General features: G+C 35.5%; 1 protein-coding gene across 3 annotated transcripts in view; it reads left to right on the top strand.

Moving 5' to 3' along the window:
* The first annotated feature begins 10297 nt into the window (after positions 1–10297).
* MBNL1 (muscleblind like splicing regulator 1) overlaps positions 10298–15543 on the top strand; it is a 203548-nt gene continuing 198302 nt past the window's right edge. The window contains exon 1 of one of the 3 annotated variants that reach the window (XM_038571239.1): positions 10298–10422. The gene's annotated coding sequence lies outside the window, so the exon portion shown is untranslated. The remainder of the gene's footprint in view (positions 10423–15543) is intronic. The other 2 variants (XM_038571258.1, XM_038571254.1) reach the window with 2 other exon arrangements.

The following is a 15543-nucleotide window of genomic DNA, read 5'->3' on the forward strand; positions in this document are numbered from 1 at the left end:
ACTTGTCCCGAGGTGCTTTCCCCCCTTTCCAGTCTCTTTTACAACATCCCCAACACTTTGCTCAACTATTCCTTGTGCTTCAAGGCTTGGTTTTTAAAGATATAGGAGCTATATAAAGAGGAAAATACCTGACAAAGAGATACCCATAGATTAGTAGTTTTTATTCTGATAGTGGGTACATAGGTGTTCAACACATTGTTTTCTGAACTAACCTTTGTCTAAAATTTTGTTTCTAAGTTAAAAACAAATCTTTCATTTTCTGAATGGCACTACTGCTGCTTCTGATATAAATTCCTTCATGAATTGAATGTTAACTTCTTGCTTAGCCTCAATACAATACTCACTGGCTATTTCTTTGAGATTCTCACTACACATTTCCATGAAAACTTCATTTGCCCAACTAACTATCATAGCTCCTTCCTTAAAGACTTCCTCCAGATCTTATTTCTTTTTAGAAGTCTTCCCAAGTTTGGGAGAGAAAAATTATTGATGTATCTCACTCACCCTTAGCATAAGAACCACCAATACTTAATTCCTGAAGTCATATAATTACATAATCAGACAAGCTGATTCCCAAGCTCTTCTCTTGCAAGTTGAGGCCTATCCTGGTTTATAACAAATATTTCATGTGTGTTTGTTGATAACAGCAGAAGCTCTGACAGATGAAGTTGCTTTGAATATAGAGTAATCAAAAACAGCCACACAAGTGTGGCTTGTTGTTAAAAGACTTCAGTCACAGGTTCTAAACGTGTGAGATATACTTTTTACAAAAGGTCTCCAAATCATATAACCACAGGTATTTTTAGCAGCCTGGATATATATGTTCTGTAAGAACACATGGTATTAAAAAAAAAAGAACACATGATATTATTGTTCAAATGTACGTAGGTGATGATGTGAATAAGAAGTATTGTTGAATTGATAATACTTTGCCATTATGTATTTTCACAGTCTGTGAATATTAAAAATAGAATTCAGTTATGTAGAATTCTGCTATATTTTTATGTTATCATCCATTTTTGAAAAAAACACATAAGTATATATGAATCTGAAAGGGTGTGTGCAAAAATTAAATAGTAATAATCCCCAGTTGATTGAAACAAAGAGCGATCTGTATTGTCTTCCTTGTAGATTTATGATGATCACATGTTTCTATAACTCCCCATCCACCAAAAATCCATTTATGTATGTAGTATGTAAATACACACATATATTATCTACATGTGTATCCATAGATGTGTGTGTGCATCTAAAAAAAAAATCCAGGAAACAAAACACTCAGAAAATCTTGCAAACCACCGATGTAGTTGAGAACACAGAATAAGAGATTTGAGCTTTGATATTTTTGTGAATTTTCAGTCACTGTGAAACATAAGTGACTCCATTTGAAGCCTTCTAAAAGCTGTGTAACTGCTGGTAAAATTGGCTTTTAGGAAGAACAGAATGCATTAAGGCTCATGCAAATGTTTTACAACAAAATAGCACATTGTAAAGTTTTCCAATAAGGATTACCAAGTACTCAGTCAGTAGTGGCCAAATGGATATCCATACTTGCCATCAACTGTCAGAACTGGTCTTCAAAAGTCAAAAAGCGTTAGGTCTATTACAAAGACATCTACCTTCAAAAAGCAGAAATTAAATCCCCCCCCCCCCCCAGGAAATACATTTTCTCTTCTTCTTGATGCTTACTGTCCCCAAAACCGTGAATCCCCACAACATTCTTGAATATGCATCTCATCATTGCTCCAAATAAAAAGCACATAGATGAAGTGAATTTATAATTTTATGAGAGCTTCCATCATTACATGACACCATTGTCCCCTTGAAATCTTGTTCTGAAAGCAGTCACATCTAACTCACAGGGGCTACGGTTTGCGGTGGCCCTCACCTATGGCTGTTGTATTATATTCTCTAGGTTTAGGTGTGGCCAGTCTGTAACAAGTTTCCCCCAGGGACTTTTTTCCTGACCTAACCCCCATTTGGAAACGTGCTCCTCTGTTGTAGCGGTTGTGTACCGTGGAAAGAGAACATATCCTTTCTTTGTTTCACCACAGAAATAATAAACATAGCCCTCACCCAGTTAGCTGAAACAAAATGTTTCACTAACCATATAAAATGCCTGTGTTCAGGAACTTAAAATAGTCTTACAAGAAAAAAGGGTGTTATAAAAAAATTTTTCTGTTAACGTGATTTATTTGCTAGGACATGAAGACTCTTAGAATTGATACAATCATTTGATTAAAATTGCAATGAATGTTTCAGGAATGACAAGTGTTATCTTTAAATCATTTTACGTTTGTAAAAAATAGACAATGGGACGTTGATCAGAAAAATGTAATCAAGAATTTATTCAAATATGTCGATTAAAAATTAAACTTTTTAAAGTGTTTTACTTTATATTTGTTATCCAAAAAAGAATCGAAAGACTATGACTTGTAGTTTATAATTCATTAGTTCCATTAAACAAATACCGTTTTGAAAAACCTACCAGGGGCAAGAAACAGGGAGGAAACGAGAACAAAGTGAAGCATATTTCCCCCCTTTGGAGCTGACAGTATGTTGTCGTGTATTTTCTGGACTCTAAGATTCTCATTGTTTCTTTGTTTGAATAGGTCTCGAATTGAGATTGGTCTTTGAGTTAATGCAAACATTAGAAAGAAAAAGTTTTTAATCGTTTCTGCATCTGACCTTTGATTTCATCATTCCACTGTACCTGACCATCTAGAAGCAAGAGTCAAAAACTGGCACACTACTTAATGCCATGGGAATGTTCCAAATCGCATTAGGGACAGAAGAATGCATAGGCAAGGTCTTGAGAGAATCCTGCTCAACAGCAGATTATTTTTCTGGCTGCTGTCTCAAAATGGATAAGTGTTTCTGTCCCTAGAGAGTCTGACATGTGTCCTTACGACTCTGAGCAAGAGGATTATAGAGAAAGGCATCATTAATTTGACTGGGAAATCAGGAAAGCTTTAAGGATGCTATAACTGCCAGATTATTTTTATTGAAGCGTTGTTTAGCTTACATCATTTCCCTGTTCAAAAATATTAAGTAGTTCCCCATTCCAAGGGCCTAAAATTTGAGCACAGGCTCACTTTCGACTGGACTCCTATCAACTCCTGTACTTTAGGATCTAGTCTAGGGCTGTGCTGTTTGATGCTACTGAATGCTTGAAATGTGGCTAGTGTGGCTGAGGACTGATTTTTTTTTTAATTGTATTTAGTTTTAATTAGTTTAAGTTTAAATTTAAAAATTAAACTGGATACAATTTTCTATATTGATTACACATTGAAATAATAATATTTATATATATTGAGTTAAATAACCTACTTTATTAAAATTCATTTCACCTGTTTCTTTTTAATGTAGTAACTAAAAATTTTGTAATGATATATGTAGCTTGCATTATATTTCTATGGGACAGTGCTGTTCCAGGGACAATGAAAACCTTGCTTTTCTTGATATTGATACTTCTACTTCAAATAAAACATGTCTTGTCCTGCATAATTTTCTTCCTGATGTAAAAGACTTTTGTAGTTGTGAGTGACAGGATTTTTTGGCTCAGCAAATGAAAAGAAGAGAGATAAGAGTTTAGGCGTAGCTGGAGTCAGGGACTAGGATGATGTCATCAGAACTTGGTCTTACAGTTAGCCAATCCCAGCAAAACCAGAATTTAAAATTTCCAGAAATGAGTCTCACTGGATGGCTTGAATCACCTAACCATCTTTGAACCATCACTGTGGCAAAGAAAAAAAATTAAAACTTTTTGCCAGACATTGGTCAGTTGGTCATACCAATTTAGAATGTGAGGAAAATCAGTGCCTCCCGTCACATGGGCTGATATTGAGGATGGGTTTGTGTCTCAGAGAAAAATCACAAAACCTATTACCAAAAGAAAGAGAATCAATAAAGAATAAGAAAAGATACATATACCCCAAAGCCCTGATTGCTTATGCTACAAGGGTTGTTTTGTTTTGTTTTGTTTTGTTTTGTTTGTTTGTTTGGTGTTTGTTTTTGTTTTTTTTTTTTTCATTGTTTTGGTTTTCTGTTTTTGTTTTTTGCTTCTTCAAGAGTCCTATTTCCTGGCTCATTCCTCACCACACCCTTCACCATCTTCTGATGCTCTTTCTGGCTTTTTCTAAGTGTGCCTTCACCACCCCCCTTTTTAGCACCACCCCCACCCACCCAGCTTATGCCTTCCAATGAGCATAGTACAGGCAATTCCATGAATAGGATGCTCTCACTCTCTCTGAATTCTATTCCTTTTCCAGTTCCCTCTTTCTTCCTACCCTTGCCCAGCAGACCCAGCCCTGCTAAATACCCATGAAGTCCTCCTTATTCTTATCCTTCAAGTCTCAGTTCAACTGTCACTTTCCCTGAACTGCAATCCTGGATTCCCGAAGCCTAGTACATCTTCTATAAGTTTCCACCTTTGTGTTTCCTCTGAAACCATATACCTCCCAGTATATCACTTTCAAGGTGGCATGTGTAATTTGATTGCATGACAAGACCAATGTAAAATAAGTTCTGCCTGAAAAAGTGCATCTAATGAGAGGATTATTAAGAGGTATCGAAATGATTCAGAGTCAGCCAGGTAGGGTAAAGCACCTGTAGGTTAGCAGTGGTAGGAAGCGGATGTCACTCCTAAGCATGAAAGGCAAGGAAGAACCATGTTGCTAGAACTTGACCAGAGGTATAGCTGAGGAAGAGAAGGAACCAGAAAGGGGCCATAGATGTGGGGAGAGTGATATAGCCGCTTCCCAAACTGTGGCCTGACAGGATGAAGGAGATACAAAAACATACTTCAAATTCTTTTCTTTCTATCTCATGCTTATGCATCCATTGGCTAAAGGTAACCAGAAGGAAGAGGGCAAAGGAGCCTCGTAAATGGTGTGTAGAGACCAGCCTCTAGGGCAGCAAAGGGCAAGACCAACAGAATAATCTGCACAGTCCAATGGTTCTTTGTGTAGGCCCAGTCCCTAGTATATCTTCTTACTTATAACAGATAATAATTATTGAGTGGATGAATGAGTGAATGACTCTCCGCAAATCTCCTATAGTCCTGGTTCCTTTCGTTTATTTCTCTTAACGCACAATAAATATAAATGTAAAACGAGATGTGCTTTAATTTGTAAACCTTTTGTAGTGTTTTCAAATAAATTCACAAACTAGAAGAAACTTTTTGTCCAGTTGTGTTTTTCAAATTAGATTTGGAATTATCAGCATCATACTTATCAGGAAACTTAATGTGCTTGGCCGTTTACCTATAATAGCCAATTAATCCTCACAACACCCCAGTGAAGTAGATATTCTTATTCTCTTTTACAGATAAGGAACCTGAGGGTCAAAGGTACTTAAGAATGATCAGAGAGTGCTTCCCTCTTCAATTATCTAGCTGTACAAAACAAAACAATTATATGCGCACTTACATATTAAAGTCATTTCTTTAATAAATTAAAAATAAAATCAGTGAATCAGAAGTACTTCTCCCACCATTGAGCTCTGCAGATAGCAATAGAAACGTGCTACTTCAGTAGTTTTAAAGTGGCCGTGAAATAAGTCTTAGGAAAAAAAATGGTGGCTAAAACCATGAATATATATTTTTTTATTGAAATATTTTTTCAAGGACAAATGCGAAGATTTTTGCTTACTTTTAAGTGGTAAGTGCATAAGAGCAAAAAAAGGAAAGAGAAAACAGATTGAGAATCATAATGATAAAAGCAAATGAGGGGCAGGCTGGGTGGCTCAGCAGTTTAGTGCTGCCTTCAGTCCAGGGTGTGAGCCTGGAGACCCAGGATTGAGTCCCACGTCGGGCTCCGGGCATGGAGCCTGCTTCTCCCTCTGCCTGTGTCTCTGCCTCTCTTTCTCTCTCTCTCTCTCTGTCTGTCTCTCATGAATAAATAAAATCTTTTTAAAAAAAGCAAATGAGAAAAATGAAAAATATGGAAGCTGTGTAATATTTTTCCATTCTACATGACTTTTGAAATTTCTTTGGAAGGGTATTTGGAAAGGTCCAAATGCAAGATATGACAATTACTATGTTATTGCCTTTCTTTATCAAAATATCCTTGCAGAGGAAAACAGTGCCCAATTTTTACTCAAGAGAAAATATTTTCTCATATGAGGTATGTTATTCTTAAATTACTTTAATGCAAAATATGATGTAATGTTAATGCATGCTACAAACTCCTAGCACATGTTTAAATATATATTCCAAATACATATTGCTTTGCATATAGAAATAACTAACATTATATTGACTAACTGCTAATGCTTACAAAACCCAGTTTATTCCTAATGCTAATGATAACCCTGTAGCACCACTAATGTCTAAATTCAGTCTCAGAAAACCCTGTCTTACTGAAAGGAAACAAAGCCCTTTAGAGAAAGAGCTAAGTTTAGGTCTGGAATAGGAAATTTACAAAATGAGCCTGAGACATCTTGTGCCAAAACGCAAGGATATTATCAAACAATATTGAGATCATCTCAAAAAGCTACACTATTCAATGACTGTAGCATTAAAAAAAGAACAGTGATTACAATACATTAAAACCTAAGGTATATTGAACCCTACAAATCGATAAAAAGTTGACCATTGTCCAATGAACAAATGTCTGGAATGAATGAACAGGCAATTTACAAAACAGGAAATACAAAAGGTACAAACATTAAAATATGTTCAATTTCCATAGTAATCAGGGAAATACAAATTAAAAATATGAAGACACCATTCTTTTGCCCATCAGATTGGCAAATCTTTAAAAGTTTGATTATGTCAAGTAGTGACAATAGAGTGGAAAAACAGGAAATGTTGGAAGTTCAAACTGGTAAAGGTTTTTTGACTCGGCAATTTGGTAGTAACAATTAACATTTTAAATGTGTAAAAAAGAAAAAAAAACATTTTAAATGTGTATACCTAAAAAATAAAAATAAAAAATAAATGTGTATACCTTCTGGCCCAGCAATTCTATATCCCTATACTTAAAAACTTCCCCATACTTTTAGGGAGGCATCTATAACACTGTTGATTGACTACACTGCTTTTAATTGTGAAGAAATTACATAAATTTTATCGATGGGGGTATTAGATGTGTATGAGTCAGTTCCAAAGAATACCTTGGGGATAGCTTCAACTAAAAAAAGATCGCAGTGAAAAAAAAGATAAAGTTAAAAAAAGATCACAGTGAAAAATACACTGTGATGTTATATATATTTAAACGCCCACAAAATTACTTAATTCCATATATCATATGGATATATGAATCTATCTATCTATCTATCTATCTATCTATCTACATATATTCTCCATATATATATATATATATATATATATATATATGGAGAATCATGCTATAGGGAAATAGTATAAATTTTTACTTTACCTGTATTTTTTATACTATAAACACAACAAAGTATTCTTTATTCTATAATTTTTAAATGTCAAGAAAATGAACTTTCAATAATCCTCCGAAGTGGTTGTTTGTGGCTCCAGATAAGGAAACGGGGCTCAGAAATAATAGCTGACTTGTCCAAGGTTAAACAATGAAAGTTAAAAATTTGGTTGCTCTTACGCCCTCTATGCAGATGCTTTTCTCTAGAGCACAGGTCAAAACCATCTTGTATTTTGTACTGACCAAAATTTTTCAAGGGAGATATCCAGGTTGGAAACAGAGATGAAAGTGCAATTAAGTCTCTGTCCATTGATACCATGGAAGTATGCTGAGGACATTGTGCATAAGAAGAGGAGCAGGCCCAGAACAGAATCCTGAGAAGCAGCAACATTTAATGGATGAACATGGTTAAGGAACCCCGTAAGAAAGTCAAAGAAGAGACTGCTACCCAATCAGAAAGAGAGAGTGAAGAACTCAAGCACAGAGACCATTTCTACAAGAAGGAAATGGTCAACAGTGGCATATACTGCAAAGGAGTCAAGCAAGAGGGCTTTGAAGTATCATTTGGATTTGGTAACATAGTCATCGGGTGACTTTGGCAAGAGAATCTTAGTGACTAGAAGCCGCAGAAACCAGAATGCAGAGAGATGAAACATGAAGAAGATAGGGGAATTTAATGGTATGGGAGGTCCTCAAAAATTGAAACATAGAATCATGATATGCTCCAGCAATAGAGAATATTTCAATCTAGCAATTTCTATTTATTGGGTATATACCCAAAAGAATATAGAAGAAAGCAGAGACTCAAACAGGTATTTGTAAACCCATGATCTTAGCAGGATTATTCACAATAGCCGATAGGAGGAAGCAAACATAAATGTCCATCGAAGAATACAATAGATAAATAAGATGTGGCACATGCACGTAATGGAATATTATTCAGCCTTAAAAAGGGAAGAGGATTCTCACAAATGCTGCAACCTGGAAGCACCTGAGTGAAATAAGCCAGCCACAAGGACAAATTCTCTATGATTCTACTTGTAGGAGGTACCTGGAGAAGTCAACTCATGAAGATAGACAGTAGGATGGTGGCTGCCAAGGACTGCGTAGGGAATGGAAGAGGAATGGGAAGCTATTGTTTAATGAGTATAGAGTTTCAGTTTGGGAGGATGAAAATATCTAGAGGTGGGGGTTGGTGAAGGTTGTACCATAACTTTCATATACCTAACATCTCTAGACTATATGTATAAAATGATAAGCTCATTGATTTTATGTATGTGCTATCACACACACACACACACATGCTCACGTGCACATGCACGTATGCACATACACATACCAGCTAGGAGGACTTGCAGGACGTCGGTGATGACAACTTTTTCAAATTGGAAAGTGATAGGACAGGTCAGTCAGAGAACTGTCTAAGAGGGAAGACTCTTGAGCATATTCTCCAGTCTGGAAAGGATCATTACAGAAACAGAGACACACATCCACCCACCAGGTGAAAGGGACACAAATACTGAGCGGGCGCATTAAACCATCCACCGATACCCAGCACTCTGCCTCTGCTGCTGAGCCTGGGTCTTTGGCAGTCAGGTGGACTTAGTGTTTTTATAATAAAAGTCAAATATGCTCATACTTAAAATTTCTCAAAACACACAGAATCTAAGCACTGTTGACCACATTCAATAACTCCCTTCAGGGATTTTCGTAGAAGTATCTCGGGCAAGAAATCCACTCTAGTTTTACATTGATGACACTCTGGTGTTTGGCCGTTGTCGTGGTAGCTTTCTTAGTATTGTTTGTGCCTTTGTTTTTACTTCCTGCAGATTCCCATCGAGTTGGAGTGTAGATGAAATGGAAAAACGTTTCCATTTTTCATTACCCCCTAATTGCTCTTTATTGCCCTTTTGAAAATATGGTTAAGTAAAAAAGCAGAGTGTGATACCCTGGGAACATGATAGTTTCAAAGTCCAGAAAGTGGTTCTTGCAGCGCGTGGAGGTTTGCATAATTACTGTTATTCTTGCAAACCACCCTCCCCCTTCCCTTCCCCAACAGCAAGGCCGGGTGGGAGGGCCTGCCACATGCAAATTGCAGCTGTTCATTTGCTTCTACTATTCAGTAACCTGGGAGAAGTATATATATATATGAGTGTTTCCTTCTATTTGGGGTTGGAGGTAGTGTTGGCTTTGATCAACTGCTTTTCTGTCCCTTTTCTACCATCGTCCCTACTGTCCCATAACTATTTTCCATCAGGGCTCCAACCTGTTAGAAACTTAACCATTTGTGTTCAGCAGTGCAGGACCTGCACCTGTTTTGCATTCTTGTGGCTGAAGTTGAGAGAGCAGAGCTTATGGATAAGCAAGAGTTTCAGTTTTGCAATGCTTTATCTATATGTAACAGGCAGCTATTCATGAGAAAGGAAGTTTAAGGCTTGTAGGTAAAAAACCACTACTCAGATTCCAGGAAAATGCCCGTTTACTGAAGTTTTTTTTTTTTTTTTCTTTTTACAATATGTCTGTAGTCAGATTAGCATTTAGGTCATACTTCAAAGAGTTTAAATTAATTAACCTTATAAAAGCAAGTTTAGTCCTCACGTATGAGCTTGACGGGTTTTGTCTGCAAAGAGCGGTATTTTGTTTTCCTATGATTATCTTTTGGCCACAGAGGAGATGTTTCCTTATGTAAATGAGCATTACATAATAATGTATAGATTTCAAGAACTTTCTGAAAACTCGCTTACACATATAAATTTGCGTATATGTTAATTAATTGCACATGTATACGCACACAAATTATAGCCTGTCACCATGGTTCCAAAGGTAAGGTTTGTGAAGAATTTTTCATCCTGCATAGAATTTATAAAGCAAAATGACTGGTGTTTCACAACTTCCTCTTTTGGTAGACCGTCCTTTTGCAGAGAAAAAAAAAACTGACTAAAAAAAGCTGAGGGGAGTCAGAGCCCTTTGAGATGCTGGTTAACTCAACTATTTAAGCAGCTTAACAAGCAACTGAAAAAAAGACACTGAGGTAAGAAGAAAGTTTTGCTATTTTTCATTTAATTATTTGGATCACTGTTCATGAAACAACGATTTCAGTGTGGGCTGAATTACAAAATAGATTAAAGAAATTTCATAATTTTAAAGCGAGTACTCAATATTTTAAATGACAACGTTTAGTACGTTTACAGTTTCAACTTCACGTACAACCTTTTAAAAAGCTGGAAAATTTTAAAGTTCTTATTGATCTCCAAATTATTTTAACTGAAAAGGAAAAATATTTCACTTTTTTTTTCAAATTTTGTACACAATTTAATGCTGACAGAACTTTTGTGTTAATTTAAATTTTGAGAGTTTTTTCTTCCCCTAGCTCCAGTAAATTCCTAACATCTGTAAGTTATCCTACCTATATTTGTTTGTTTGTTTTGCATATTACTAGTTGGACATTTTCCAGGAAAAAGATATTCTTGAATTTGTTTCTACCCACTGTGAAAATATATAGTATTAAACTGTGACATTTCAGTATTATTTTTCATATCATATGATGATGAAATTTAAATACTTTAGAAAAAGCTATTTGTAGTGTAGATAGTCTTTTAAAATGTAAATAAGGTAAGTAACTCAAGTTTTAGAAATTTATGTTTAAGATTAATTTGCAGTTATGATGCCCCAAAATGGGACGAGAACTAAAAGACCATTTGGATTCATAATTGGGAATCAAATCAAGCTGAAACTAATTTCATTAGGCAATTCTAAAGTAATCTAAATCCAGCAGATTTTTTTTAATTTTTGCCAAGCTAGAATAATGTATATAAATATTAACTATTTAATATAATTGTAATTCTCATACAGTATTTTTGAATCTTTTTTTAAGAAAATAATATATTTGAATGATTACTTAATTTGGTTTGCTTTAATTAGAATAATCACATGGCTTCCGAAAAAGAAAGTCTGCACTGTTCCATAAATTAATGGATTTAATTTTAATCAATTTGGGTAAACAACGCTATCACATTGGTTCTATTACATTACCTAGAGAATAGGATGTTTTTAAAAAATTATTTTCATGCAATGCACTGTGATAGAAGTTGCTGTCTTTTGATTACAGAGAGAATGAAAACAGATTGTCAGTGTTACAAATTTAGGAAATGAACTGTTGACTCAAGTTTAATATTCTTAACTAGATCAAAATTTTAAAATTAAGTAAAATTAAGTTGACAGTTGTGAGAAATCCATTAAAATTGTATGTTCATCTTTATGTATCACACTGATTAAACACAGCTACTTCACCAGAACTTGATTATGGTTCTTTTCAACACCGCTTATAATGCTTCGCTCTAAAAAAAAAAAAAAAAAAAAGAGGGACTTTTAAATGTCCAGAATTTTAAGTATGAGATATTTCGATAATATTTTGATATCATAAGCTATCAGGTGTTGTGTGTTTGTCATACAGTGTGGTGTTACATTGAATAACTGGTAACAACTGAGAAAAAAACATAGCCCAAGGAACTTACAATCTAAATTTGATCAACACTGTAATTCCGAGTGGCAAATGAAGGCCGTAGAAGTAGAGAAAACCCTATCTTGCTGGTAAGGTGGTTGTGTTGCTGTTGTTGTGGTCGTCGTTCTTGTGAACCATTAAAATCTGAACAAACAGCCTAGTTCTAGATTGTGGAAAATAAGTTTAGAATTCGTTCTATGACAAAATCATATTTGCAGAAAAAGAATTAGAGCTACCCGGCTGACCTTCCATGAGACATATGGGATGTTAATGGGGACTATCTTACCATTATTGGGACAATAGCAAGATGCATTGCTTGTGGTTTTATGTCGCATAGTGTAATAAGAACAAGCGTTTCAGAATCTGCCCCAAATCCCAATTTTTGAAGTGAAATTAGACACAATATTGTAAATAATTTATTGCTGGCATACATAAATTGTTACTTCTCAACTAGAGACGTATATATATATATTTTTTACTGTTTCATTAAGACTACATTCATGGGACACACGAAGACATAAATTTTCACTGAATCTAATAGAAGTTGAAACGGATGACTGCTGTATAGCATCGTAAAATTTTATATCTGTCTTAATAAGACACGGTGGCCTGTGTGATGTGTGCGTGGTCTTGCTGGGTAGCCATCGGATTGTTGAATTCCAGGGTTGATCCAACAAATCTCACAGTTTAGTGGGTGTCTTCCCCCTCCTGCAGTGTGAACTCTCTACAGCTGCCCACCTGTGCAGGAGAAAGGCCTGCTGCTTGAGGGCTCTAGTCCACCTTGGCAAATGCATTACTTCTCAAGTAATAAATTCGCCACGAAACCATGATGCTGTTTGCTCTTAACATCAATAACTGGACTTCCCAAAGAACTTTTGGAACATTGGAACACTTGTTTGTTTGGTTTTTCCCTTCTTTCGGCCATTGTCTCATTGGCAAGAGTAGATCAGAGTTCGTGGCTCAAAAGAAAGATTATGATTTGGTGTAGACTAAGAGGAATGGTGTGTTTTGAATTCAGAAACAAAAATCCTCTCAATCTGGATAATGTGCCTCTTCCAACTTTGTAAACGCAAATTTGTGTCCACTTACAAACACTGATTTTCCGTTCATTTTCAGTGGACGTGACTTTCAAATAAGTGCCATATGTAACATATTCATATTTATTCTATTAATCAAAATATGTGTTACATGGGAAAATTATTGTGTACACAAAAATATGTGCTTTGGAAGCCTAGGTGCTCCGTAAGAGAGAATATGTGTCTCATTCACATACAAGGAATAATTTCTGCAAATATAAAGAATAAAGGCAAGTTCGTTTACATTTATGAATATTTCCATTTAAAAAGATACATTTTGGGGATCCCTGGGTGGCTCAGCGGTTGGCCTAGGGCATGATAATGGAGTCCCGGGATCAAGTCCCACATCAGGCTCCTGCAATGGAGCCTGCTTCTTCCCCTGTGTCTCTGCCCACCCCCCCCCCCCGTGTCTCTCATGAATAAATAAAAATATTTTTTTTAAAAAGATACATTTTATGCAGTGCGATGTACACAAGGACTCTAGAAAATAAAAACTTTAATTTTTACATCTTTAAAATGTAAATTATTTGGTGTTTGAAAATTAATTTTCAAAAACTTTAAAATGTAAATTATTTGGTGTTTGATCGTTTCCAATATTGCTTCCCTAACATCCCCGATTTGTTTCATTTTATACAAACTAAAACTAGGCACTTAGATTTGATGTTTTCTAAATACTTTCCAGCTTGGCCTGTTCACCATTTTATACGTGTACAAAAATGGGTCTTAACTTTTCAGTATTACTAAGGAAAATAGCAAATTTGTAGTTTTATGTCCAAATTGAAAGAAAAATGTCCTCAAAGCCATTAATTTGTATTGGAACTATGGAAAACAAATCAGAAATGAAGTGAGCCTACTGGTTTTACTCCATGAACTAATTAAAAATGTCACAGCTCATTATTATTCTACTTTACAGATATTTCATTGTCACTTCCCAGTTTTTTCAATAGTTAGTGGTTATCACGGTCTCAAAAATCTTTTCACTTTGGAAACAAACACAAATATGATCGTGAAAAAAATCACCACAGTTCTGATTCTGAAAAAAGTAAAAGTAAAATTAGCCGCATTTTTTTTCCAAAGCATGCCTCAGTTTGATTTATTTTCACTTTGCATAAGAAAAAAATCGAGGCCGAATGCTTTTATGCTTTTCCTGTGTTGGTGAACAGATCTGAATTAGAGGAGAGGCAGGGACATTCTCTAGGCAATTAGGCTGCCTTTTGAGTAAAAATCATATCTAATGCCATTGGAGTTTCTTAGATGCTCGCTGGAAATGCTTATTATACTTCAGTTACTTAAAATTTTTTATTAAGAAATAATTCAAAGCTCAAAAGAGTTGTAAAAATAAAAATAGCACAGTGAATATCTATATACCCTTACCCAGATTTGCCTAATCTTAATATTTTACTCCATTTGCTTTATAATTTGCTCTTATTCTTTCTCTCTCTCTCTTTCTGTCTCCATTTTCTCTTCTGAACTCTTGAGGGTAAGTTATAAAAAACCCTTGACTTCAGCTGGTAGTTGCTAAAAATAGAGGTAGTCTCTTATGTAATGATTACAATGATCTACTTCACAAATTTGCATCGATGCAATAGGTTTATCTAATGTTTACCCATATTCCAATTTTGCTATTTATCTAATAATACCTTTTATAATACTTTCCCCTCCAGGAAAGGATCCAGTTCAGAGTCGTGTGTGTTACATTTAGTTGCCATGTCTCTTTAGCCTCCCTTAATCTGGAACATTTTCACATCATTTCTTTGTTATAAAATGGAAAACCTTAAAGTCTATCCACCAACTCTTCTTCTTCTCTTTTTTTTTCCACTGAGTGTTCCTCATTTTTATATTTGTCTGACATTTCCTCATGATTAGATTGTGGTTATGCATGTTTTGCTAGAATACTGCATAGGCTAGGTCTCCTCCCATGCTGTCATACCGAGAGCCACAGGACGCTCATCTATGCCCCATGAGCAATGTTACTTTTGGTCGCCACGCCAAAGTGTCGCCTCATTTCTCCATTTTATAATGACAATTCCTCAGGAAAATTTCCCTTTGGGTTTCATACAAATCGATGTTCTCATCTGATGTAGTCTTCGTTGTAAGGCATTAGAGTTACACACTCGTGGTTCTCCACTGCCAGTACTCCCTGCACAGTTCAGAGAGTCTCTCGTATTCTCGTAAGCAAGAGAACTCCCTTCTCTCCTGCTTCAATTACTAATATGTATCTCTGTTACTGATATTAAGTTGTGAATTTCTGTCTTTCCACTGGTTTAGAATTCCTTACTGCCTTAATTATTATGGTGCTCAGATTGTCCACATTTAACGAAGGAAGCCCCTTTATTCTGGCTTCTATGTCCATATGGCATGCCTCCCTCGTGTTTGGGAACACTCTATGGCATAGAAGATGCTCAAGGCTAAGCTGGTACCTATCCCATCCCAACCCCAGAATCAGTCCATTCTTCTTTCTTTTTTTCTTTTCTTCTTTCTTTTTTCTTTCTTTCTTTCTTTCTTTCTTTCTTTCTTTCTTTCTTTCTTTCTTTCTTTCTTTCTTTTCTTCTTTCTTTTTTCTTCCTCTCTCTTT

This window comes from Canis lupus, chromosome 23 (assembly GCF_011100685.1).
Source record: "Canis lupus familiaris isolate Mischka breed German Shepherd chromosome 23, alternate assembly UU_Cfam_GSD_1.0, whole genome shotgun sequence".
NCBI lineage: Eukaryota > Metazoa > Chordata > Mammalia > Carnivora > Canidae > Canis > Canis lupus.